At 39.4% G+C, this 24,889-nt stretch overlaps 2 long non-coding RNA genes across 2 annotated transcripts; one reads left to right on the forward strand and one right to left on the reverse strand.

Moving 5' to 3' along the window:
* Nucleotides 1–367: 367 nt before the first annotated feature.
* On the forward strand, nucleotides 368–8,121 carry LOC118223944. The gene is made up of 4 exons (XR_004764525.1): nucleotides 368–495; nucleotides 635–706; nucleotides 2,242–2,377; nucleotides 7,426–8,121. It is a non-coding gene; the product is annotated as an uncharacterized LOC118223944 (long non-coding RNA).
* A 13,129-nt stretch (nucleotides 8,122–21,250) lies between these two features.
* On the reverse strand, nucleotides 21,251–22,868 carry LOC118211248. Its single transcript, XR_004761982.1, has 3 exons — nucleotides 22,775–22,868; nucleotides 22,528–22,664; nucleotides 21,251–22,237 (listed from the first exon to the last, which is right to left on the reverse strand). It is a non-coding gene; the product is annotated as an uncharacterized LOC118211248 (long non-coding RNA).
* Between the last annotated feature and the right edge of the window lie 2,021 nt (nucleotides 22,869–24,889).

Genomic DNA, 24,889 nt, shown 5'->3' on the forward strand with positions numbered 1-24,889 from the left:
TCATTCAAAGTGCCTCTTCTTGCATTGAAAATCTACGATCGGATGCTGAATTTGCGAACCTGTGGGCTAACAGCAGATGAAGCGGTTCCTGCTCCTCCAAAACGGCAGCGACAGGCCAGCAAGTCTCTACAAGGCTACATGGTGAATTTGTGAAGTGAACATTGAACAGGAGTGCAAGCTGCTGTTTTTTGGCATTATCGACTCTATTCTTGGTGAAATGGCCATGCGTTTCAGCGAACGTTATAGCAAGTACATGGTGGCTTTGGATGCTTTGGACCCTGGCAGTGAGAATTTTTTGTGTAACTTGTGGCATCAGATAAACGGTGACAGTTTACAGCTGTTGGGGATAGAACTGTAATGAGGAAGCTGTAGTTCCATAGCATATGAAACCTGTGGTAAGCGCTAAGGGAACTACAGCTTTGACGGGCTTGTCAAGCCGACCACTTCCGGGTTGCCGGTTTGGCGTTTGTGTAGGCTGGTAGGATATCAGCCCTGGTGAGCAAACTTTTAATACTGTTCGCTGAAAGTGATCTTTTACCCTGTGTGTATTTATGTAGTGTTATTTGTATGTGCGTAACCAATACAGCGTATATACATAAGTAATGTCTATTTTTATGCATTTTTTTTTTATCAGGCGTTAACGTGACTGGCGCAGACGCTGTTGGTAGCTGCTGGGCCATTAAATGTAATTGTGCCAGAATATCAGGTATGCACCTGTTTTTTTCTTTTTTTTAAAGTGCAGTTTTAACTAAATGAATACGGGTAACAATGAATATGTTTGTTACAGATATTGCTGTTTGTTACAGTCTATCACTGCTCTTACTGTTTGTTAAATGTCCCGAGTTTGAGTATATTCTGGTTACTTTTGGGCGACGTTTTGTTTGTTTAATTTCGGTTCTTTGTTATTTGTTTCTGTTAATCCGCCTCAACATTGGTTGTGGAAGTGTAAGGAAAACTGTGTTTTCCCAGGCGGATTAACGTTTTTTTATGTTTCTCTGTTCGTTTGTTAAATCTTTGTTTCTTGTGTCAGGTTGGTGATGCTGGCGGCCAGTGTTGCTAGCATGTAATAGGAGACCTAGTGTGTGCTAAATGCTGAAACACGCGTGTGGTTTGACATAGTGTGTATCTTTGGATTTGTAACTAAAGCTATTTACTTCGCTGTGAGCACTATGATAGTGTGCCTTGCATATTGATGCCTGGAGTGTGATTTCACCATATAATATAATTCTCTCCTTAGAGCTAGCAGTGTAGGCCGCCATCCCACTTGCTTGTACCAGTCTTGGCAACGTATTTAGTCTATCCGTGTTTAATGAATTGCTATTTATTGCTCTTTTCACTTTGTAATAATGAAACGATTTTTTGTATTTTTTTCCATCAATCTGTTGTATGTCATTTATTTGACAACAGCCTTCGGTAACCCCTGTCTATAGTAATGGAGTTCTCTTTTACTCACTGAACTAAAGAGTGGCGTAGTCAAGTAGCCAAATAGGTGGCGCTACATTTGGATGCCGGCAAAGTGAAACCACTACTAGATTTAACAAAGACCGAAATGGTTGAGTCACAGTTCACCGTTGCACGTCAGTTTTTGCGAACTCAGTGCACGGGCCAGGACGACGAGAAAGTGACTTTGGGCCAACTTGTTTCTAATTACTCTAGCGTTTTCGATGCCATGCCAGCGGTGCTGACTACGTTCAAACACGCACTGATATTTGGGGCTTCAACTGCTATGTGCGAGAACTCTTTCTCCACGTTGAAGAACGTATTTTCAGATGCAGCATGTTGCATAGACGGAAAGCCAATTTGACTATTTGGGACCTGTGTGACTATCAGCACTAAATGTACTTGCAGTTACATTTATAGAACACTGCACAGATGTTTATATTTCAACTGCACCTTTGTACAGATGTTTACATTTCAACTGCACCTTTTATGTATATATTCCACTATTGCACTACTTGTACATAGGGCCACTGCAGTTCAGAAATATCCGAAGTGCAATATTTCAGCTGCCAATCTTACCATATTATATTGTTTTATATCTTATTGTTTTATGGTTTTATAGATTACCGCAAATATATACATTTTATACATGTTGTACATTTTATATTTTATTTATATATTTATCACTTTAAATTAGTTTAGCTTGAACTCTTCTTTTTTTTAAATTGCCGTTTGCTATGTGTGAATGCACCATCAGGATTGCTACTTAATTTTGTTGTACACTGTGCAATGACAATAAAGGAACCCATCCATCCATCCATCCATCCAGCTGGCATTTGAGAATGACCTCAGTAGAAAATTCAAAGAAGAATGGAAGGAGATACTGCTGAGGAGGTTCCACTCATCGAACAGAAGACTGCAGCTTTATTGAGTAAAGGTAAGGTGAAATATTTTCCCATGCTTCTAAGGGCTAGATAATTGGTCGTAGTTAGTTGGTTATTTCATTATGTATTGTTATTGTTTGTGTCACGCCAAAACGTTCAATTTTGATCTCATCTGACAATAGCACTCCCTTCCAGTTTAATTCCAATGAGGTTTGGCAACCTCCGGATTCTTGGTTTTGTTTATTGTTCTCAGTAAGGGCTGTCTTCATGCCACCCTTCCAAAGAGTTAGATGGTATGGAGGTGACATTTTATGTTTTTTTTAGACTTGTTGACCGCAAGAAACAAACCAATCTCTGCAATTCTTAAACAGTGATCCTTGGGTTATTAATGGCCTCCCTCACCATCTTCCTCACCATCCGTGGGGACAACATGCACTTGCTTCCTCTTCCTGGCAAATTTCCAACCATTCCATGTTTTACACCTTTTTATTATTCCCCTTAGAGTGCTGAGTGGTATGTTTAACCATTTGTCTTTTTTTTGTACCCATTACCAGACTTGTGATGGTAAATTACCATCAGACTCTTCTGAATTATTTGTTATTTGGCTTTTCAAATGCTGATGGATGACAAAGGGATTTTGTATGATTGTTACCTCATTTTTAATCTCTAGTGAAACTGGAGTGTGTGGAATGACACACTATAGTTCCTTTAGACTGAGATGAACTAAATTAAGTAAAATTGTATTGCCAATTTCATTTTGTTTGATTTTACTTACAATAATTGTTAGGGGTGCCAATAATTATGGCACCTGTGGTTTTCAGAAAAAAATAGATTACTTAATTAAAAAAAAACATTAAAGCATGAGAGTAAATGTATTGAAATAAAAGTATATCATTTTCCCATATGTTTGAACATAACATATAGTTATTATCTGTGTCATTTATTATATGCAGCCTTTTTTCTTCATTTTTATTAAGGGTGCCAATAATTCTGGAGCTCACTGTAAATCTCTCACTGAAAATGATCCCCCTCCCCCTCCCTCTCTCACACACACACACACACAGATACATGTACGTTTTATGTAACTAATGTATTTATTATAATATTCTCAACATAATATTATGAATACGCTATACGAAGGGTTTCATCGCAAAACACGATAAACGCCAAATCCTAAAAAAATGAGATAAGAGTGTCAAAACATCAACTATTGATGGAGCCATCAGGCTCCGAAAATATAACATATATAACAATATCCCCCAGTCACAGGTGCATGAATACAGTCTTTTATAAATGCCACTTTTATTGCATATTGTGTTATATCCGCGCAGCCAAATAGTGATCTAGCAAATAATGAACAATTAGGACAGTTTGGCAGATAGGGTGTTGTTGTCGCTACTCCCAAGAAAGCGAAGAAGGTCGTTGGAGTACCATTTATGAGAAAAACGGAAGAAATTGCAGTATTCGGGGTGAGGCAAGATGACAGCCTTTTGGCTGTACAGTGTACACACACTGGGCCTCATTATCAATGTTTTCGTAAATCCATGTGTAAATTTATGTGTAATCGGAAACAAACTAACAAATTCCGCCGGAATTAACAAACACGTGTAGACACAGCTATGTTCAGGTGGGAACGTTTGGGTGGTATGAATAGTTAATAGACAAAGGGAGCATGTTACAACTGACCCCAGTCTCCCCAACCTGCCTTTAGGATACTCACACAAAATGTAATCTTTCTACATCAAACAGAATGACCTCTGTGGTCGTTTTACTTAACATACTACTTTTTTGTCTTTCGTCAGATATGAGTTAAATCATTAAGAGCAGAAGTTGGCAGAAGATCTTGGAAATGGATTAGCCCTTGTTGTGCACCCCTGGGTTTGAGCAAATCAGTAGGCTAATGCACTGGCGCCGGAACAGGGGGGGCCAGAGGGCAATTGCCACCCCCCCCCCCCACACACACTTTTACCTTCCCTGTATCCCCGCTAATTCCCTAAACTTGCGACACTTATGGTAAAAAGTTGCATGCATTCCCGTCCACTCTGACATTAAGTAAACTAAAGCATGCAAACATAAAAAGGAAGATTAGCCACGTTTTAATCCAATCAGTGATTAAAGCTAAAATACCCAAAATAAAGTAATTATTCCGAACATTGGCCTTAGAGGTTTGCGTAACACGAGGTCGGAAATTAAGGATGAATTAAAGATCTTGCTGGACTGCTGTATATAAAGCACCGCTTCCTTTTGCCCAGTTTTCCTGATGTTGCCACGGAATGTGGCTTCTGCAAAGAGATAATTTTCAAAACTGAAACTAATCAAGAACTAGGCTAACCTACCTTAGAAGCACTGTGTCTCAAGACACACTGTAGGGGTTGTCAGTAGCCTAGAATATAGGTTACAGTAGGCTATCGAAAAGCAGCAGGCTACACTATACAAGCAGCAAGACGGCAAGACAATGACAGGGCTATACAGTAGGAATCTCTCAAGTGGGAGCAGATTTAATTTATTGATATTTAACTTGATTATATTGCTTTGCAGCACATTTGTGTATGATAATAGCCATATAAAAACCCGCGTTCTATAATAAAGACCAAGAGTGACTGAATTTATCTTATAGCCAGACTTTTTCTGTTATGGATGCACCAATCCCTGTAGGTGCTGAAATAACTATGTGCCTATGTAACTGCGCTGAGCCAGTTCCCCCTGTGTTACTAATTGCAAAGTGCTTAATACAATGTTACCTTTTAGATGTTTGTTTTTTTGATAATGTATTGTTGCGCCATGTAGCCTATTGTTATTATTTGTCTGCAGATATATGGGGCCAATTTCTCCTATCCGCGATTATATCAAACTGACTGCCAGGGTTGGGGGGGTTGGTTGGTTGGGGGTTGAGGATTTAGCCCCTGCACTTCTGAAATGATTCCCGTGCCCCTGGGCTAATGGTACATACCCCACTGACGTGCAAACTACAAAGGTGTGCCAAACTACATTCCGGGGCACAGTGTCTGTGGATTTTGTGGTTTTCTTTCAATCAGCTGCCAGTTAAGACCTTGAGATCAAAGTTTGTAGATTCTTTAGCAAATCAATGACAAATGATAATGCGAACAGAAGCAATGCCATTTCATCTGAAAGCATGAAAATGAAATGATAAAGGGCCAATTGAATTATCATTTCATTTCTGTCATGGGTAATGCGGTTACAATAAGAAATGTTATTTCAAATGTGGTTTTTCATTTAAATTATGACAGGGTATTGGAGGACAAGAAAAACTGAATATGAAATTGACTTTTTCTTTAACCCATATTTGACTAAAGACTAAAAATAGTATGTTAAGAAAAATGACCATACATGTCATTCTGTTTGGTGTAGAAAAAATACATTTTGCATGAGTATCCTAAAGGCATAGAAGTACATATTGAGGGCTTGGAGCAAAAGGGGCGTAAGTGACATCTTGGGAGAAAATGAGTTTTATATATCATTTTAAAGGTCTTGATGAGCTCTATCAAATGATAAAAGAATACTGTCACTATAATTTTTACTTTTTTAAATAAAGGCTGAAAACATAGACGTAAGTGAAAACCTTCAATTGAGTTTGGAGCAAAATAGGCGTAAGTGCACAGAGCTTGGCGCGCAAGAGGCGTAAGTGCAGGTCAAGTGCATTTACGCCTTTAGTGCACTGAACAAATCATACAAGAGCTGCATTGATGCCCTTTAGTGCAGAAAAATGGAGCAGTTGAGGCAAAGAAGTATACTGTAGAACAAGTCTTATATGAGTATAATTGGAGAATTTGATATACCCACAAATGATCAAGAGGAAAAAATACATTATTCTGATGGTGAGGAAATGGCTGTATAATGGAAGTATTATTAAAGTAGTATTAAATGATAAATCTGAACAAAATATTGATCAAATGCATATTTGCCCATGCTGACTGTTAGCTAGCTAGCTAGTTAGCTTGTATGGTAAACAAAACCCATGACTGCTAACGTAAGCTCGTGCTAGCAAGCTAGATTACATTAGCTAGCTAGCTCCTAGTTAGCTTGTGCTGATGATTTGGTCAATATGTGTGTGTTTGTAGTGTTTGCTTACCATAAAAACTGCTAGCTAGCTAGATTGTATGTAGCCTATTCTGGCCACAGGAGAGCTAGCTATCTGAATAGACATCGCTATGGCAAGCCGTTTTAACATTTATTCGACTTACATAGCTAGATACCATCTTAGTCCTAGCTAGCTGGCCATGCGACCTGGCTAGCGGGCCATACTACCTAGCTAGCTGCCATTTGTGGCAGATAGCTGGCCATACGATCTAGCTAGCTGCGCCAAAAGGCCGGCTAGCTGCACTCATTCTGCATTCAAATGGAACTCATAAACTTATGGATACGACATGGGAAGTCGTGTACACGACTTGTGAACTCGGAGCTTTCAGAAAATTTCCACTTCCGAAGTCGTAAATACCACAAGAGGGGGGCATTCATATGGACTCCTCTCATGAACACGGTGAACACGACCCCATTTGAACGCAGCATCAGAACACAGCTAGCTGCCACTTTGGCCAGCTAGCTAGATCGTATGGCCAGCTAGCTGCCACAAACAGCAGCTAGCTAGGTCGTATGGCCAGCTAGTTAGGTATGATACGATACACCACTGGTTCTCGTTCCATAATGCTTAAATATATCTGTATTTTTTGACAGTGGAGTAAAAAGCTTTTGATCCACGCTAAACCGGCTTTCTCGGTCTATGGATTTCACTTACTGCATCTAAAGAGCAGGGGGCGTGGCTGACACACACACACGCGCGTGCACACACACACAACACACACACACACACAATGGCATGTAGGCTGTAAAACCTATACGGTATAGTATACAAATTAAAATAATCAAGCATTATTTACATTAAGTAATGAGTTGGAAAAGCTGATGATTTGAGATTGTAATTGTGGTGGGGTGGGCGTGGTTTGGGCGTCGGCTGCAGAGAGAGAGAGAGAGAGTGAGAGGAGCGGCTCTCGGATCCTTCGTCACAACTGTCAGGTGGAGGTAATCAGCGCCGATAATTATCAATTGTTTAATTGCGCTGATTGCCTCTGATTGTTTTCAACAGTGAGCCTGGGGTTTTTAAAAGCGGAGACCGGGAGTCTTCGGGAGTGAACGCCGGAGAGACGACGGAACTGCACAGAATTACCGAACTAAAAACAAAGGATCTGTGTTACGTTGTGGCCAAGCGAAGCCGTGTGCTTAATAAAAGAGCACGGAGTGCTAAAAAACCAAACCTTGTCTCACGTGAGTCTGTTGGAAGGCAGGAGGGGTGGCACTCACTTGCCACAATAATTAATAATTCATATGCTATATATCTATTAGGTAAGGAACAATCAGATGATGCTCCAGTTGAGGCACAAGTTGAGGCAGCCGTAAGTGCAGATGAAGAACAGCTCAGGGATGTGCTAGCGGCCAGTGAGGTGCTAGAAACCAGGGAGGAAGCCAGAGAGGTGCTAGAGGCCATGGAGGATGCTGGAGAGGTGCGAGAAGAGTTTAGAGAGATGCTTGAGACCTCAGAGATGACCTATGAGGAACCCAGGGATGATGTCAGAGAGGAGCTAGAAGCCGGGGATGATGTTGAGCAGCAACGAGGGAGAAAGAGAAAAAAGGGAACCTAACAATTGGCAAAGGAATCAACGCAAACGCTTAAGAAATGCTGGCCTGAGCTACATAAACAGCAAGAAGAAGTCAGTGCTAGCCAGGGCAGTAAAACCAAAGGATTGCACGACATGCAGATACAAGTGCAACGCAAAAGTCGGAGAACCAGAGAGGCAGGACTTTTTTAAACATTTCTGGGAGATGGGGGGATAAAAATAGGCAGAGGGACTTTGTCATACATGACATCGCAACACAAGAAAAGAAAAGAAAAGGGGAAAAAAGCAGGATTCACGCAGGCAGAACACCTTAATATACAATCTAACCGTATATAGAACAAAAGTTAGAGTGTAAAGATTTTTTCTTGAAGACACTTGATATCTCAGAAAAGATGGCCAGATCTTCACTTTCAAACACTACAGGAGATGGCATACGTGAAAGTCCTAAAGGTGGAAATCAAACACCAAAAAACAAGATTTCAGATGCTGAAAAAAACAAAGTGAGGGAGCACATCAAGTCCTTTCAGACAATAGAAAGTCACTATTGTTGCAAAGACACTACTAGGGCCTATCTTGAGGGGACGCTTAATCTAAGAAAAATGTATGAGCTTTACACACTGAAGTGCATTGAGTAGAAAACAACACCAGTGAAAGAAAGCATATACAGGAATATCTTCAACAGTGAATTCAACATAGCATTTCACATCCCGAAGAAGGATGCCTGCAGGCAATGTGAAACATTTCAAAATCTCCCAGAGCATGAGAAGGCCCTCTAGATTGAAAGATATTTGGCACATCAGTCAAGAAAAGAACAGTCAAGGGAGCATAAAAATAAAGACAAGGAGGCAGCCCAAACTACACAGTCACTAAAAGCCATTACATTTGACCTTGAACAGGTGCTCACAACACCCTGGTGCAATGTGAGTAGTTTATATGACTCCCGCAAACTCAGCACCTACAACTTAACTGTGTATGAACTGGACACGGGGGATGCACACTGCTTCATGTGGCATGAGGGAGAGGGGGGGAGGGGGTCATCTGAGATCAGTACATGTGTCTATAACTACCTTCACAGCCTCAGTCCAGAGGTGAACCATATCATTATGTATTCTGATACATGTGGGGGCCAAAACAGAAATGTTGGATTTAGTACCATGTGCCTTCAGGCTATCCAGGACTTTGCTCATCATCGACCACAAGTTCCTTGAGTCAGGACACAGCCAAATGGAGTGTGACAGTGTCCATACAGCTGTCGAGACAGAACGAAAGAGTGTGCCTGTGTACTCTCCAGATGGATATTACACTCTAGTTAGGGCTGCCAGACGCAAAAGAAGTTCATAGACTTTAAAACTGTAGCATCAACGAAAATAAAAAACAAGACGAAAGACGATGAAGGGCAGCAGGTCAGCTGGCTCAAAATGAAGTGGATGTGCTACATGAAGCAAGAAATGAATGCCATCCTGTTCAAATATAACATGGATGCCTCATTCAGGAGACTTGTGGTCAATAAGGACACAAGATCACCAACATCATCTCTACCCACCCTGTTTCAGAGTCTTCCAGGGGTCAGTGCCGCAAAGAAAAAAGATCTTGTCACCTTATGCACAAACGGCAGAATCCCACAGGCCTATGTGGAGTTCTACAGCTCTCGTAAGGTTGAAGACTGAATGCTATAAGAGACAATCAATAGCTGTAGGCATTGAGGCACAAAGTGATGCTTAATTCTAACATTTAAACTGTAAGCATGACACATTTTTGATAACATGGGTTTTCTGGGGTTACTTACATGATGTTAAATGAACTGATATATTTAGAGTAATGGTACAAACTGTTTTTATATATATTCATACAATGTTAATGATAATCAACAATTCAAACATTTAAACTGTGAGAATGACACGTTTTTTTAAATGATCTTTTAATCTCTATAAAAGTATAGATTGCTCAAATATGTTGTTTTTAATTAATAATTACAATCAATTAAAAGTTTGTTTTTTCTCTCCAGTAAAATTCTGAAAATGTCACTTATGCCCCTTTTGCGCCAAGCCCTCGATATATCAAATAGAATTTCCGAAAACATTTCTGTTTATCTTGCCTTAAATGGTAGTAAGTAAGTTCAGTTTTTGCAAAAATCTTTAAATTAACTTTATCATTCAAAATATACCAAAATTTTCATATTCATATGGAAGAAACTCACATATAGAAATGCAACTTGTGCCGAGTCCAATGACAACCAATCATGTAATATACTCATTGTAGTTTTTCAGATACAGCCATTTCTGTATCATACTATTTTTAGTTGTTAATCACAAGGGACTACTCATTTTATAGTTTTTTTGTGGAAAATACCCATGGATCCATAGGTTCTGGTGATAGCAGGTTAATTTCCTTTGGTATACTGAGAGTCCAGATATCCACAAGTAAGTAAGACTCACAAGTAACTTAGTTCTGACTTATTAATACTCTTGTCGCGCACACACACGCACGCATGCACAAAAGGGAGACGTGTGAGATTAAGTACAGAGCAGAACCAGACACTTGTTTACAAACAAGTGTCTGGGAATGCAGGTACAGGCATTTCACACATCCTGCCTGTTTCAGTCAGTCACTCTCACACTTTCTTCTGGATAGGAGACAAAGAAGAGTGAAAAGAGCCATGTCTTCTTCTAAAGAAAGATACACAGCTCTTGAGGTAATTGAATTGCTTCAAGCAGATGACATCAAGCAGGCAGACGTTTTCCTTGAGCTTCCAGATTATGAGAGTGGTGAAAGTGCTGAGGACAGTGGTGATGATGAGATGAGGGGAGGTCTGGAAAATGTGTCAGGGCATCAGATGTGGCAGATGTGACATTCTACATAGACGGAGAAAGGCAGAAGCTAGAATTGGAGATTGATGAAGATGCGGACAACGTTGAGAGAGAGGATGAGGAGGAAATCAAGAATTCCTGATCTTAAATAATACAGCGAGTAAAAACACTGATCAATTAGAGACTGTAAATACTGATAATGAGAGTGAGCAACCTGTAACTGCAAGTGACAATATGAAGAATAGGGAGGGTTTGTCTGCAAATACAACAATGAAAGTACAAGTGCTGAAAATGAAACTGAACAACCTCTAGCTACATCTTGCAATGGCCTGAGAAAGAAATGGTACAAGAGAGATCTCCCCAAGAGTGAGAGAAATTTATTTGGCAAGGAGCCCCAGCTGAGTCTGTGTCTGATGAAGAATTGGAACCATATCAGTGGTTTGAGAAGTTCTTTGATGATGAGGTAGTATTTTACCTATGTGAGCACAGCAACTTGTTTGCATCATACAAAGGGAAGTTTGACCACAATGTCTTTCCTGAAGAAATTAGGGCCTTTTTGGAAGTTTTGCTGATCAGTGGCTACAGTCAAGTACCCCGCCGCCGTGTGATGTGGGAGGGAAACAGTGATGTTTTTAATGCTGGTGTTTCCCAGTTGTTGACCAGAAAGAGATTTGAGAACATCCTCAAGTATCTGCATCTAGCAGATAATCACAATCTCCTCCCAGGTGACAAATTTGGCAGGGTTAGACCCCTGATAGACATGATGAATGAAAGATTTGTTAGGAATTTCCAGGTTGAACAGAACCTCTGTGTAGATGAGGCTATGATCCCATACGATGGGAAACACTCCGCCAAACAATTTATGAAGTGAAAGCCAATATGATTTGGCTATAAGCTGTGGTGTCTCAACACATCACTTGGGTACCTGATTCAATGCATTCCATATGCAGTGAAGAGTGAGAAAACTCCAGGAAATGGTCTTGGTGGCTCTGTCGCCATGGAGCTTATCGACTCACTGCCAAAGGACCTACCATTTCAACTGACGTTTGATAACTTCTTCACATCCCTTCCCTTGCTCCAGACTCTGAGTGAGAAAGGGATGGGCGCCACAGGGACCATCAGCACAAACCGTGTGAAAGACTGCCCACTGGAAGATAAAAAGACTATGAAAAAAAATCCCAGGGAGAGCTATGTGTATCACTACTCCCCATCCATGAAAGTCGTTGTCACACAGTGGCATGACAACAGTGTGATCACCATTGGATCAAACTGCCAGCCAGTAAAGCCAATCAATAAGTATGTACACTACTCACAAGCAGAAAGACAGAGAATCCAAATCAACCAGTCTCAGATGGTGAGGTACTACAACAGTAATATGGGGGGTGTGGACAGGATGGACCAGAATGTCAGCTACTACCGCATTAATATCCACTCAAAGAAATGGTGGGCTCCTTTTTTTTAATGTTCATGCCAGATGTAGCAGTACAGAATGGCAGCAAATGGACCTACTGGCCTTCAGGAAAGAAGTGGTCAAGGTGTACCTTCTGAGGTACAGCACCAGCCAGCCTGCTGACACTACAACACCCTTCCCACCACTGCTGTCAAGTAGCCGAAGACAGAGGGGTGTGCCTGAGTCAGTAAGATATGACAAGAGTGGCCACTACCCTGCTTCGTCAACTTATTTGCAGCCACTGTGGGAAGAGGGCTACTGTGATGTGCACGAAATGCCAACCTCCGGTTCATGTCCAGTGTTTTTAAGCATTCCACAGCAAGTAATGGACAGATGAAATGGGTAAATTACAAATAAATGTCACATGATGATATTTGATATTGGTTTTATAGTAACAAGTTTTTTTTACACAAAAAATATGATAAACTCATAAAACTTATTGATATTTTTTGCTCATTTCAGGAAAACTGCGCCACCCAGTGATAGAACACAGTTGCGTGTAAGGCCAGTGAGAGAGAAGAGACAAATGATGAACTGTTCAGCATTCCTTGCCTTTATGTGATTTTAGTTCAGGTTAAATTGTCTGCAGTTCAAGTACAGCTTTACAAACCCGTTTTTCAAATGCCTGTGTAGTTCTAATTGCAGTGTAGTTTAGAAACTTAACACTACATACACTACTTTTATGCTTAAAGCTTTATTTTTAGTTTATACGGAAATTAAGTTAAAATGTGTCATATGATGATGAGAACATCATAATAAATATATTGAGGTTACTTAAAATTACATGCATCAGAGTTTGCGTGTGTGTGTGTGAGAGAGAGAGAGAGAGAGAGAGAGAGAGGAGAGAGTGACAGTGCAACAAATCATTTTCAGTGAAAAAGAACTTATTTAAAAGAAAGAAAAAAAGAAAGAAATCACTAATGTTACAAATCCCATAGGAATTATATATACATGGTTTTGAAGTATGTGCATGTCTGTATATTTTTCCTGGCTATATTATCATATTTCTTTTTGCACTTTAACAGTAAGAGTCTGGACTCTCTGTGTACCAAAAATGATAAAGGTCTGACACTCCTAACTTATGTTTCTAGAGATTATTTCATTGATTATCAAAAAACCCTTTGTGACTAAATGTGACTTGTGAATTTGTGACATACCGCCATCTACTATGTGCATCATGGCTACTGCACTAATTTCACAGATTTACAGTATTTTTGTACAGATATCCGACACTTACATCCTATGGTTACAACTCACCATCTTATCATTCGTCACAATTAATTTACCATGTCCATAAAAAATGTCAAAACATCTAAATTGACCACAATTACTAATTAGTAGTAGTTAGAAATTTGTTTAGACCACATTCAGGCTCGATTGAGTTAATTGTATTGCAGGCAGGCAGTGTGGCACAGTGGGTAAGGAACTGCGCTTGTAACCGAAAGGTCAGAGGTTCGATTCCCGGGTAAGGACACTGCCGTTGTACCCTTGAGCAAGGTACTTAACCTGCACAGCTTCAGTATATATCCAGCTGTATAAATGGATACGATGTAAAGTGCTATGTAAAAGGTTGTGTAAGTCGCTCTGGATAAGAGCGTCTGCTAAATGCCTGTAATGTAATGTATGGGGGCCCATGTGTGCCACCTTCTCAAATATTCTTCCTTCTCAAAAATTTTACTATTTTTAATGTGTGTGAATGGCACTTTACGTTAGATGTCATGGCCAGCAGGTGTATCACAAAGCAGTTCCAAAACTGGAATATGGACTGATGGGCTTTACTTGGTGAATTTATCCAGCTAACTCGGCAATCCTGCTTCGTGATATACAGTCTGCAAATGTGGGAGTGTAATGTTATAGTTAGCTCCGCAAATTTGATTAGAAGACCAAAGCTAAGTAAGGCAGGCTATGGATATATTTTGTTCATAACTAGCCACCTACCTAGGTGTCTATTTTAGCTGAGTCTGACCAATTTCCCAATAGCCTAGTTACATGCTAGCCAGCTGGCTTGGACATTAAATAACTGAAATTATCGGGAAATTGGCCAGATTCCCTGATCGATGTATAGCTAACTAGCTATACCGTTAGCTTCACCCTTACAAAAATGTCCCATGGTAATCCTGTGATAGGTTAGCTAGCAAATTCATTATGGTAACTATTACCACAGAACTGGAAAGTAGCCCAACCACAGGCTTTATAGTAATGTAGGCTACCATAGATTTACCACACACTGCATTTCTTGTGGTAATGTAGGCTACTATATGTACCATATGCACTCAAACTGATTAAAATAGACATCTCAGAGATACTAGTTAAGCATTAATACAGCATGTATTATAGCTAGCTAGCCTATTTACCGATCGTTGCATGTAACTAGCCTACAGCTGACTAGCTCCGAACATAATGTTTATTATGCATTGCATGCTCAGCTGGCTAGCACGGAACTGAAATTTATTAAATTATGGGGGAAATTGTTCAGACCCGGCTAAAATACACAGCATGGTAGCTAGCTGGTTCGCTATGAAAAAAATAAATGTAACTTAGCTATATCCTGCTTTGCTCAGCTTTGGTCTTCTTCTCGCTATGACAGTTAACATAAGCAAGTGCCAATCACAAACATTAAAACAGCTATCTAGCAACCTAGCTAGCACAAAGAAAAGTTTGATTATGTAGAAAATCTATCCATATCCACTCGCTCCTCGCTAGCCTCAAACAGCACTGTCAGACACTCGGGGAGACGTCATGTGCTCCCAGTATGCTTTGCGCATAGGCTAACGATAGCTTAGCTTTCTTTTAAGAAGGAGGATTTCTTTCAAGTAGGAGGATTTCTTTTTAGAAAGAGGATTTCTTATAAGAAGGATGGTTTATTTTAAGAATGAGGATTTCTTTTTAGAAAGAGGATTTATTTTAAGAAGGACTATTTCTTTTAATGAGAATTTCTTTTTAGAAAGAGGATTTCTTTTAAGAAGTAGGATTTCTTTTAAGAGGGAGGATTTCTTTTTAGAAAGAGGATTTCTTTTAAGAAGGAGGATTTGCACTAAGGAAGAATATTTATTTTTAGAAAGAGGATTTCTTTTAAGGAGGATTTCTTTTTAGAAAGAGGATTTCTTTTAAGAAGGATTTCTTTTTAGAAAGAGGATTTCTTTTAAGAAGGAGGATGTCTTTTTAGAAACAAGGATTTCAATTTAGAAATAATGATTTCTTTTTAGAAACAGGGATTGCTTCTTTAGAAACAAGGATTTATTTTTAGAAACAAGGATTTCAATTTAGAAATGAGGATTTATTTTTAGAAAGAAGGATTGCTTTTTAGAAATGTGGATTGCACCTCTTCTTTTTAGAAAGAATGATTGCTTTTTAGAAATGTGGATTGCACGTCTGGACCACCGTATTATTTGTCTTGCATTGCTTTTATAAGGAAATGCATGTGTAAATACATCTAATCTTATATACATATGGTCAATCCTTCTCATCTTTAATATGTTTTTTTTTATTCTTTATTGAGCTTTCAGCAATATCTCATATCTCAAATCTAAAATCCGCTGTCATTTAGGAGTCTGCGCATATAGGGGATTGGTGATCTCCTGTATTTCTCAGTTCAACATCTTGGGATGGCTAGTTTGTTTGAGTTCCTTGTCTGACGACCTGTGAGCTCCTCCCTGAGAGGTGGGGGGTCAACTTTTTTTTCCCGAATCCGAATGATAACGAGCAACTTCGGGTAGAAGAAATATCTGTTTCCATCGCATTATTCGTGCTTTCTCGAATACAGTATTCGGATTCGGATACATCCCTAATGAGGAGTTTAACCTGAATCCAAATAAAATTGCAAACATCCATGCTTTTTACTGTTATTATCACTGGTATTTATGTTATTGAGATATTAAAGCAATAAAGTCAAGTTTTTTTTCAATGACATCAATAATAATCCAGTTTAACAACAGGTAATTGCTTTTAAAAGCTGTGACCCAGGATAGTGCGAACAGTGAAACCAAGGCTAGTCATCTTTGGGGGAGTATGTGGTGAGAGACAGTGTCAAAGGCAACGCTCAGGTGACGTAAAATTAAGATGTTTATTAGGCCAGAGTCAGCTGCACAGAGGAGATTGTTGGTGACTTTAAGTAAGGCTGTCGCTGTGCTATGATTAAGGTGGAAACCAGACTGAAAGGGTTCAAAGAGATTGTGGGAGATGAGAGAGTCCTGAATCTGAGAAGCAACCACATGCTCAAGCACTTCAGCCAGGAAGGGAAGATTGTAAACTGAAGTTATTGAGATTTTTTGGTTTAGCACAAGTTTTTAAGAATAGGTGTGACTGCTGCTACCTTGAGGTTGTGAGTGACATGTTACCCCAAACAAAGCTCTCTGTTTCTGTCTCTGTCTCTCTATGTGTGCTTCCAGTCTCAGCCCTGTACTGTGGGCAAGAGCACACTTTTAACCACCTCAGCTGATTAGTTAACAAAATCCAGGTGCACGAGCTCTCCACCGGTAGGTATGGCTGAGAAAAATTCTCCACCGGAACGAATGCCACAAATGCAAATCAATTATGGTGAACCCTTTTTTTTATACATCAGAATGAAATGAATCAGATGATCGCATTTTTAATACTGAACCTGTGAATTGACAGATAACAAATAATAACAAAGATTGCAAATAAGAGGCAAGCATTAAAATACAGCACAAAATTCCAAATTGGGAGCAAAAAAATTACTTATATTAAAACTAAAAATTCTATAAAACTTTGTTTCAATTCCTCTGTGTTGTACAGTACTTATATTATTTTACCATTCTTGGTGCCGATGATGAGATTTTTGCATCATCCAGCATAGCCTTAGAAATGATTCTTTCCCACTGTTCTGAATTTTAATACTTGCGGCACTTTAATACTGCACTCTGGAGATTGCAGATGATTTCTCTGACAGTTTTTTTTTTGTCCTAAATCACTATGACAATCTGATAATGATCAACCTTTTATTTTAGATATCTACAAAAGTTTGTGACAATCTGCCTGCTTCACATTTGCTGGGATATGGGCATTGACAGGTTTGTGGTTTAAAGCAAGAAAATACACTTCACATGGCGAGATTATACCTCAGGAGGTTATACATTAAAATTACATTTAATCTCACATGTAATTGTGACTATTTCCTATGATGCATGCAGCCTGCGATCACTGTACTCAAGGAAAGAAGCAGCATGGCTTCCTGTGTCAGCAGTATTACCAACATTCTGACAACCTATTCATATCTATTCAAATGAATTTCCAGAGGAGGATGACTCCTCGTGTCACGTGACTTGACAAGTTTTTCCGAATCAATAGACCAATCCGAATGTTTACAAACATTGCCATGCATGCACACTAAGTGGTGGCAGAAAGCCGGGAAAGAGTTGTTGAAATCTATGGAGGGATGTGCTCGATGTGACAGAGACAAATCAAAAAGAAAAATGAATCAAAAAGAAATATTTCCACGGTTTGTCTTCCCAAGACAAACGTTCCTACGTAGGTAAATTAACCCTTTTGGATGGAACAAAATTGCCTAAAAACTTCCAGTGGGTGTGTGACCCAACCGAATGGCCGAGACTTGAATTGCCAAATATATACGCTTACCTAATTGAGACACCTAGCGTGTACACGAAAGAAAAACTTAAAGCTTATAAGTCTCTTGATGCGTATAATTACGTGATTTTTGGACACATTCAGGATGTACTTTATCAAGATTTGTGCGCCGATTTCTGTGTACTACGATCGGAGGTGCTGCCAAGTCAGCGTCAGGGGCAGAAGACGGTGATGTACAAGACCTGGGTCATCGTCAACAAAGTACGAAACTACCTATCGACAGCGAACTGCACCTGCATGACTGGGTAAATTGTGTTTGAACTCATCAATATTGTAGACTAAAATGTGTGTAGGCTACAAAGATAAGTGCTAGCATCAGTTAGTTTTCACTAAGTTAGGTAGCTTAGTGTCTATGGCTGTAACAGTTAACTGAGATAAATAGTTTTACGACGGTTCAGTAAATTAAGTATAAGTTGTTATTTCCTTTTAATATTGAGTGTTATCCTTACCATTTCAATATTCTATTTCAAGCCTAGGCTCATGCTGCAGTCATGCAGCTGTCCTAATGTTTAAGGTTGAGCTATATGTGAGGATGGGTAGAACAGAGAAGGCAAGCACATCAGGGACATGTATGTGGAAGGACATGTCAAAGAAGGAGGTGAAACCTGCAGCTCTGGATCAGATGGACTTCAGCAAACCTAAGTGGAGGGCCAGTCAGCCAAAGGCAAAGAGGAGAACGCAGGAGAAAATTAGGAAACCAATAAAAGGGATGATCTATTGTTGATATTCTTATGCCACTTCACCTGGCAACCTAGAGGAAATTATTAGCCTAGGTCTTTAAATACATTAAATTGTTTGAAAGAGAATCACAATTCTGATAATATACTCTTACGCAATACTTATTTCTTCACAGAATATGAACATATTCTTGTAGTAAATAATTCCATTATTATGACAGATTTTACCATTAGAAATATGTAAGTAGACCTCCTTTCAAGAAACTCTTTCTGATGTTGTCTTTTTCAGGTCTCAAAGTGTGGCCTGGAATACACACAGAATCGGCAGAATTACAGGTACTACATTTCACCGTGTCTGCAATGCACATCCTCACTCCGATAAAATTAGTTTGATCAAGCACCATGCATTAGAATGACAGGGATTTGAAAGTCCCAGCTGTGCTCTGGGGAAGAGAAATGGAAGAAACAGCTAGAAAACAGTACACTGACGTGTAGCAACAAACACATGTGGTCTTGTTGTTAGACCCGATTATCCACACCTTGGGGCAACACCAGATGGACTGGTGTGCTGTTCTTGTTGTGGAAAGGGAACACTGGAAATAAAATGTCCTTACAAGTATCGTGACAGCTTGAGTGGGTGCAATGCTGACTCGAATGTCTGCTTGGATACATCAATGCAGCTAAAAAAAGAACCACCAATACTACTAGGAGTGTCAGCCACAAATGTTAGTCTGTGATGTCTAGTATACAGATTTTGTAGTTTGGACAAAAAATGCGTTCATCATCAGTCACATTCAAAGAGATACTGGAAATGCTGCAGAATCTTCTACCTAAAGCTGAACACTTTTTTCGAGAGAGTGTGTTGCCAGACCTGTTCACCAGGAGCTGGGACCCTCTTCTTAGTAACCCTAATCTGTGCCCCCACTGTGGCAGACCAGACTTTGGTAAAATGATTAACTGTGCCAAGTGCAAGACCAGATTTCACTATCAGTGTGCAGACATCAAACGAAGACCTCACAGTTGGTTCTGCAAGCAGTGTGTGTAGTTAGTAGTGTAACATTCAAATACAACACTTAAAGTGAAGTGTTTTAGGACAATATCACCTGCTGTTCATGTACATGTCATGGTAAAATGTTGTTCATCTTGATTTTGTTGTTTCTCAATATGTACAGAGTTGTATATATAGTTAAAGTAATAATCTCAAAGATTTTCATTAAAATAAATGTCTGTTAAGTCATTATCTATCGCCGAATTAGGTAACACAATGGTAATTGAGCCTATTATTATATTAATTTATATTATTATTATTATTATTATAATTTATGATTAAAGAACTGGGTGTCTGTGGTGACATTCCCGGGAAAAAATCACAAGCGGCGCATAGTTAGTGACACGCTTTCCATCACCCATCAGTGGGGTTTGTCCGCCAGAGAGGGTAGGCGGAGCTAATGCAACAAGCTCGCTCTTCAACTCACTTGTGTGTGTGTGGTGTACTGTTTTTTCTGGTGTCTGCTAGCGTTACAATAACAGAGTGTAAAGATGTTCATACCGGGCAAAAGGATAAAGAACGTGGAAATTGATCATCACTAATTCTACCTCAGGTCTGCAGCAGCATTTTAACCCCGCTCGGCAGTGTAAAGACAGTTTAAGTTAGCCTGTGAGACAACAAATGAGTATGTACATAACGTTACTTTTATAACAACCATTTTTTATTCAGTCAATAGTGTTATAGTTGGCGTGGCCCAGGTGCCAACTGACTGACGTCACACAGGCGACACTGGTTGGATCCAGTTGGATCTATGGGAAGTGAGGTCCAAAAACACACCTGCAATTACCGCTTCTCGCCATTGGTACCGCCAAAGAGAATGAAACGGAAATCTTCGAGATTGTAACGTTAATATAATATGTATATATGTACTGGATGAAAATGGAATTAACTGATGTTTACATACAAAGGATGTAGTTTAAACGTGCATTTTTTATTAACATTCAAGTAATAAGGCCACTGATGCTCCCTCAGCCGAGAGACTTGAAAACAGTGTCAGTCAAAGGTTATAGCACTTCTGTAATCAAAATGAATGAATTTGCTGACTGCTTTTATCACCATGGCATAGCTAACTGATGAAACATACAAAAACTGATAATAAACATACAATAAACTGATGAAACATACAATAAAGCCTGAGACTCCTGAGGTTTAATTAAAGCAAAGACAGTAGCCTATGAATGCTCCTCTGTACCCTATTGTGATACAGTACTTAATGTTGCCTGCACAACTAAGTATATATGCTTGTGTGTACAAAGGCATTATTTACATGTTAGGCACAATGCTTTTGCTAAGGTTAGCCAGTGCAGCACAAACAACTGTGTCATCAAGCAAGTCAACTTGTGTGACTGGAATTACAGATGTCAATATTTTGAAAGTTTTCCACCTACCGATTACCCGCTCTACATGTATCCTGACATTCGACAGTTGCCTTGATGTGTCAACCTCTTGAACAGCAAGCTGCGTTTTGCCCTTGGTAAAATGAGGAATTTTCAGGGTAGCACCATATGACGCAAGTTCACCTTTGATTAAGAACCCACGATCTGCTAAGATCATATCATTTGGCTCCAGCAATTTTAAAAATCCAGATTCAGAGGTGATCATTTTATCAGATATGCGCCCCCCCCCCCCCCTTATACTTTTAAGAGAACAGAAATTGCCCCTGCTGGTGCAATCCCAATTAAATATTTATGTTCTGGTGCTTATAATTTGACCAAGTTTGAGCCCTAGCGGTAAGACTGGAAGGTCTTTCCATGAAGATTTCTGTACAATCGAAAATACACCTGCAACCCCTAATTTTTTTTTTTTTTTTAAACCGTAGCATGTTCCTGAGATTTGCATTCTTAGTTGGCCATTTGATTAGTGTCTTCAATATTTTTGACATTGCAGGGAGCCAGTAATTACCCAGTCAAGGCCTGGGTAATTACATTAGGGTCTACATAAGGAGGCTTTCATCAGAGACCCGGGCCCGGATCCGAGTACACGAGTCCACTTGAACCCAAAGTCCAGTTCGTTTGATTAGTGTGAACACTGTGTACCGTACCCGGGTATGGATCAACGAACCGTGCCCGGGTCCACTTGAAAAGGTGGTCTCGAGTACGGTTCATGTGTACTCGGGTACGGTTCACATCAGGTGTGAAAACTACTGTACCAAAACATGGAAGTGGACTGCTATTTAGAATGGGCTTGGGATCTTGCGAATGGGGCTTTACACTGGAGCGACAACATAAACAAATGTCGCGTTGTTGATGACGCAAGTGTACTCGGGTACGGAACAACATTACTAATGTGAAAGCTGAGCGGCGGGGGAGTGGAGAGAAGCAATCGTACTTAATATGAAAACGCCCTAAAATCTGAAAGCTATGTCTTTATTGGTTAAACCAAGTCGTAGCTTCATAAGCACGGTCAACAGATGGTCCTCAATAGAAAGGTGAGGAAACACTGTCACTATACTGTCCTTCAGTTTTGACACCAACCACTGAAAAATGATGGTGGTCAACCCTGTAAAGAATAGCATTTGTTTAGCCTTGGTTTTAATGACACTATAGGAAATATGTCGGTCTTCAATTGTCTCTAAGCTTTTTGTTTTGATCTTTCAGATGTTGTACTTCCTTCCGAAGGTTAGCATTGTCTTCAGTTGCTCATTCTTTAATTTCAGGTCATCATAGGCCTTTCTAGGGACAGTAGAATCCTCTTCATCTGAAAATGAAGTAGGTACAAAAAGCTATGAGTCTCACATACTGTATCACATTGACAATGGGATAAATATACATCAAGCCTTTATCAAACTACGTTTGCAATTACAATCCCAGCATTTGACAAAAACAAAATTTAGGCTATAACAGGAATCAGGGCTTCTAAGCCTGATTATAACTACAGCTCTACTTAAGAACTCAGACTCAAACAGATAAGGAATCTAGAGATAATCGTTAAGAAAAATCTCACTGCACTTTCCATTAGACCTCCTATAACAAAGTAGCCTATCATACCAAGCTCAAGCTCCTGGTCATGACTGAAAGGCTGGCTTGTGCTGGGCAGAGGATCATTGTCTTTGGAATAATGGGCATTTGATGTTCCATTTTCATCAGAGGAAGCTTCAGTAGTTCTTCTTCTCTTCCTTTGATATCTAACATAAACACAGTAACACAACATTGGTATGAGGCAAGAATAGAACATAATAATAGAACACACTCTATGTGCATGGCATGTTACATTTTGAAGACGAGGGAATTTTACCGGTCAAGTTTTCTTTGGATTCTATCACACTGATGCTGCCTGTGCTTAAACAATGTGGGCACAAAGTCTGGGGATGCAGGGTCCAGGGATGGCTTGCCTTTAAAAAGTTAACATAGACTACAATTAGCATTCACTACGACATAACGCATCATAAATAGGAAAATAATTATTGCATATACGAACAACGTATTGATATGAGTTAATAGCATAACATTACCTGAAATAAAATGTTCACTGCAAAGATGGGAGTTGGCTATTATCTCATCTGTCCACTCAGATCTTCGGATCACTTGAAGCTACAGTCATCTACAATTAGCCTCAAACTGATTTTTTATTGACGGAATTCTATAAAAGTTAAGTCCTGGGTTTTTGCCATTTCTATTTTGACAGCCAACAGCACAGCACAACATACATCCATCCATCACTGTGTACCGCTCTCTCTTGCTTATACTTTGCGCCGTCTTTCTGCCACCACTTCCGCATGTGACGTAAGTGGTGACGTGGACGAACTATAGGTCTATACAAACCAGAATGAAAATCCAACGTTTTTCTTTTACTGGTTTAAAATAATTCTCTAGCTTTTATCCCATGTGCCGTGGTCTCATATTATTCCTATTGTGACAAGCTACCCAGCAGTATCTGGCATTTCTGACTATATAACTAGCTAACTAGCTAGGCCCATTCAGATCTGTACATAGACTGCTGAGAGTAGGATTTAATTGCCATTAGAAGATGAAACTGAATTGATTACATTATGTAAAATTATGTCTTGTAGATGGTTCAAGCAGGCATGCAGTATCTCTTCTATCAGAATTTATTTTAATCAACATTTTGCCTAACTACTGCAGATACATTTGGAGGGCACTGTATATTTCACATATTTAGAAAAGCAAAACTATATGGTTATAAGACGAGAGTGCTATGATGATCACATTGATGGACTATAGAGTTAAAAGAAATGGGAGCTGGCTGCACACATTTCAGATGAAGATGGCACCTGTGTTCCAAACTGGCAGATGTTATAGAGGCATTCTAAGTGTGGGATAAAAATAGAGTGGCAGTGACCTAAAGCAATTTAAATACAAAATTGCATGAGACAAGCATCAGATTCCATGTCACCATTGTTCACATTTTAAGTGACTCCAGCTCTCTTGCTAACTGATCTTTTACCTTGTCATTATTCTTCATGCCTCCACTTGAATAATTTTGACACTCAAGCAGTTAGAAAATTAAAGTTCTGTTAGAATTGGGGAGCCTTGCCAGCATAGCCCTAGACTGGACAAACTCATTAACTCGGCAAACAAACTGCAGCTTCTCTTGTGCAATTGGCAGTGACACTTGAGCACTGTGATCCTGACAGTAGTCTGAGTGAGTAGATCAGTGTTTTTCATTTTAATATCCAACAGTCAAATTGAATGATGTTAGAGCTGTCAGCATCAATGAGGTGTGCAGGGAAATTGGAATACGTAGCTGCATAAATATTCCTTCATACCTTCTCACATTTGAACATGTGGACAAGGACCTATCATTCTAATTCACTGTCAGCAAAACAGGTTACATGACGTTGCTTTAAAAATAAATATATTGACAGCAATAATTCTCTTATATAATAACTCAAATATATAATAAAAAATCAATATAGAGTTATATAATTCTTCCTCTCATTTTCAGTCCATTTACTGCTTTGGAGTTGGTCACTGTTCATCTGGCTATGGTAGGTGCTTGTGGTAGTGTAGTTATTTTGGTGGGAAACTGGGGGGATTCAATTACCAAGAATTTCTGTATTTTTGTTCTACAAATTAGGAGATTCTGTATCATTCATCACGCAGTCATACTGATTTAATTTGACTGCACTTTTAATAAGTATTTCCTTAGTAGGAACCCTGGTTCATGGAGACTTGTACTGCATATATTTTTAAATGTTACCCATTTATATGGTAAGGTGAATAAATTTGGATGCATATTTGGGTGCAGTAGCCCATCCTGGGATTCGAACTTGCAAAATTTTTGCTCAGCTCTCTTATGCTGGTATATTGGAGATGAGTAAGAATATGGTAAACCACATACCATATGGTCTTGGTAAGTCTAAGGTTTAGCCTATGTCAGCCTCATAAT

The sequence above is a fragment of the Anguilla anguilla genome, chromosome 1 (assembly GCF_013347855.1).
Source record: "Anguilla anguilla isolate fAngAng1 chromosome 1, fAngAng1.pri, whole genome shotgun sequence".
Taxonomy (NCBI): domain Eukaryota; kingdom Metazoa; phylum Chordata; class Actinopteri; order Anguilliformes; family Anguillidae; genus Anguilla; species Anguilla anguilla.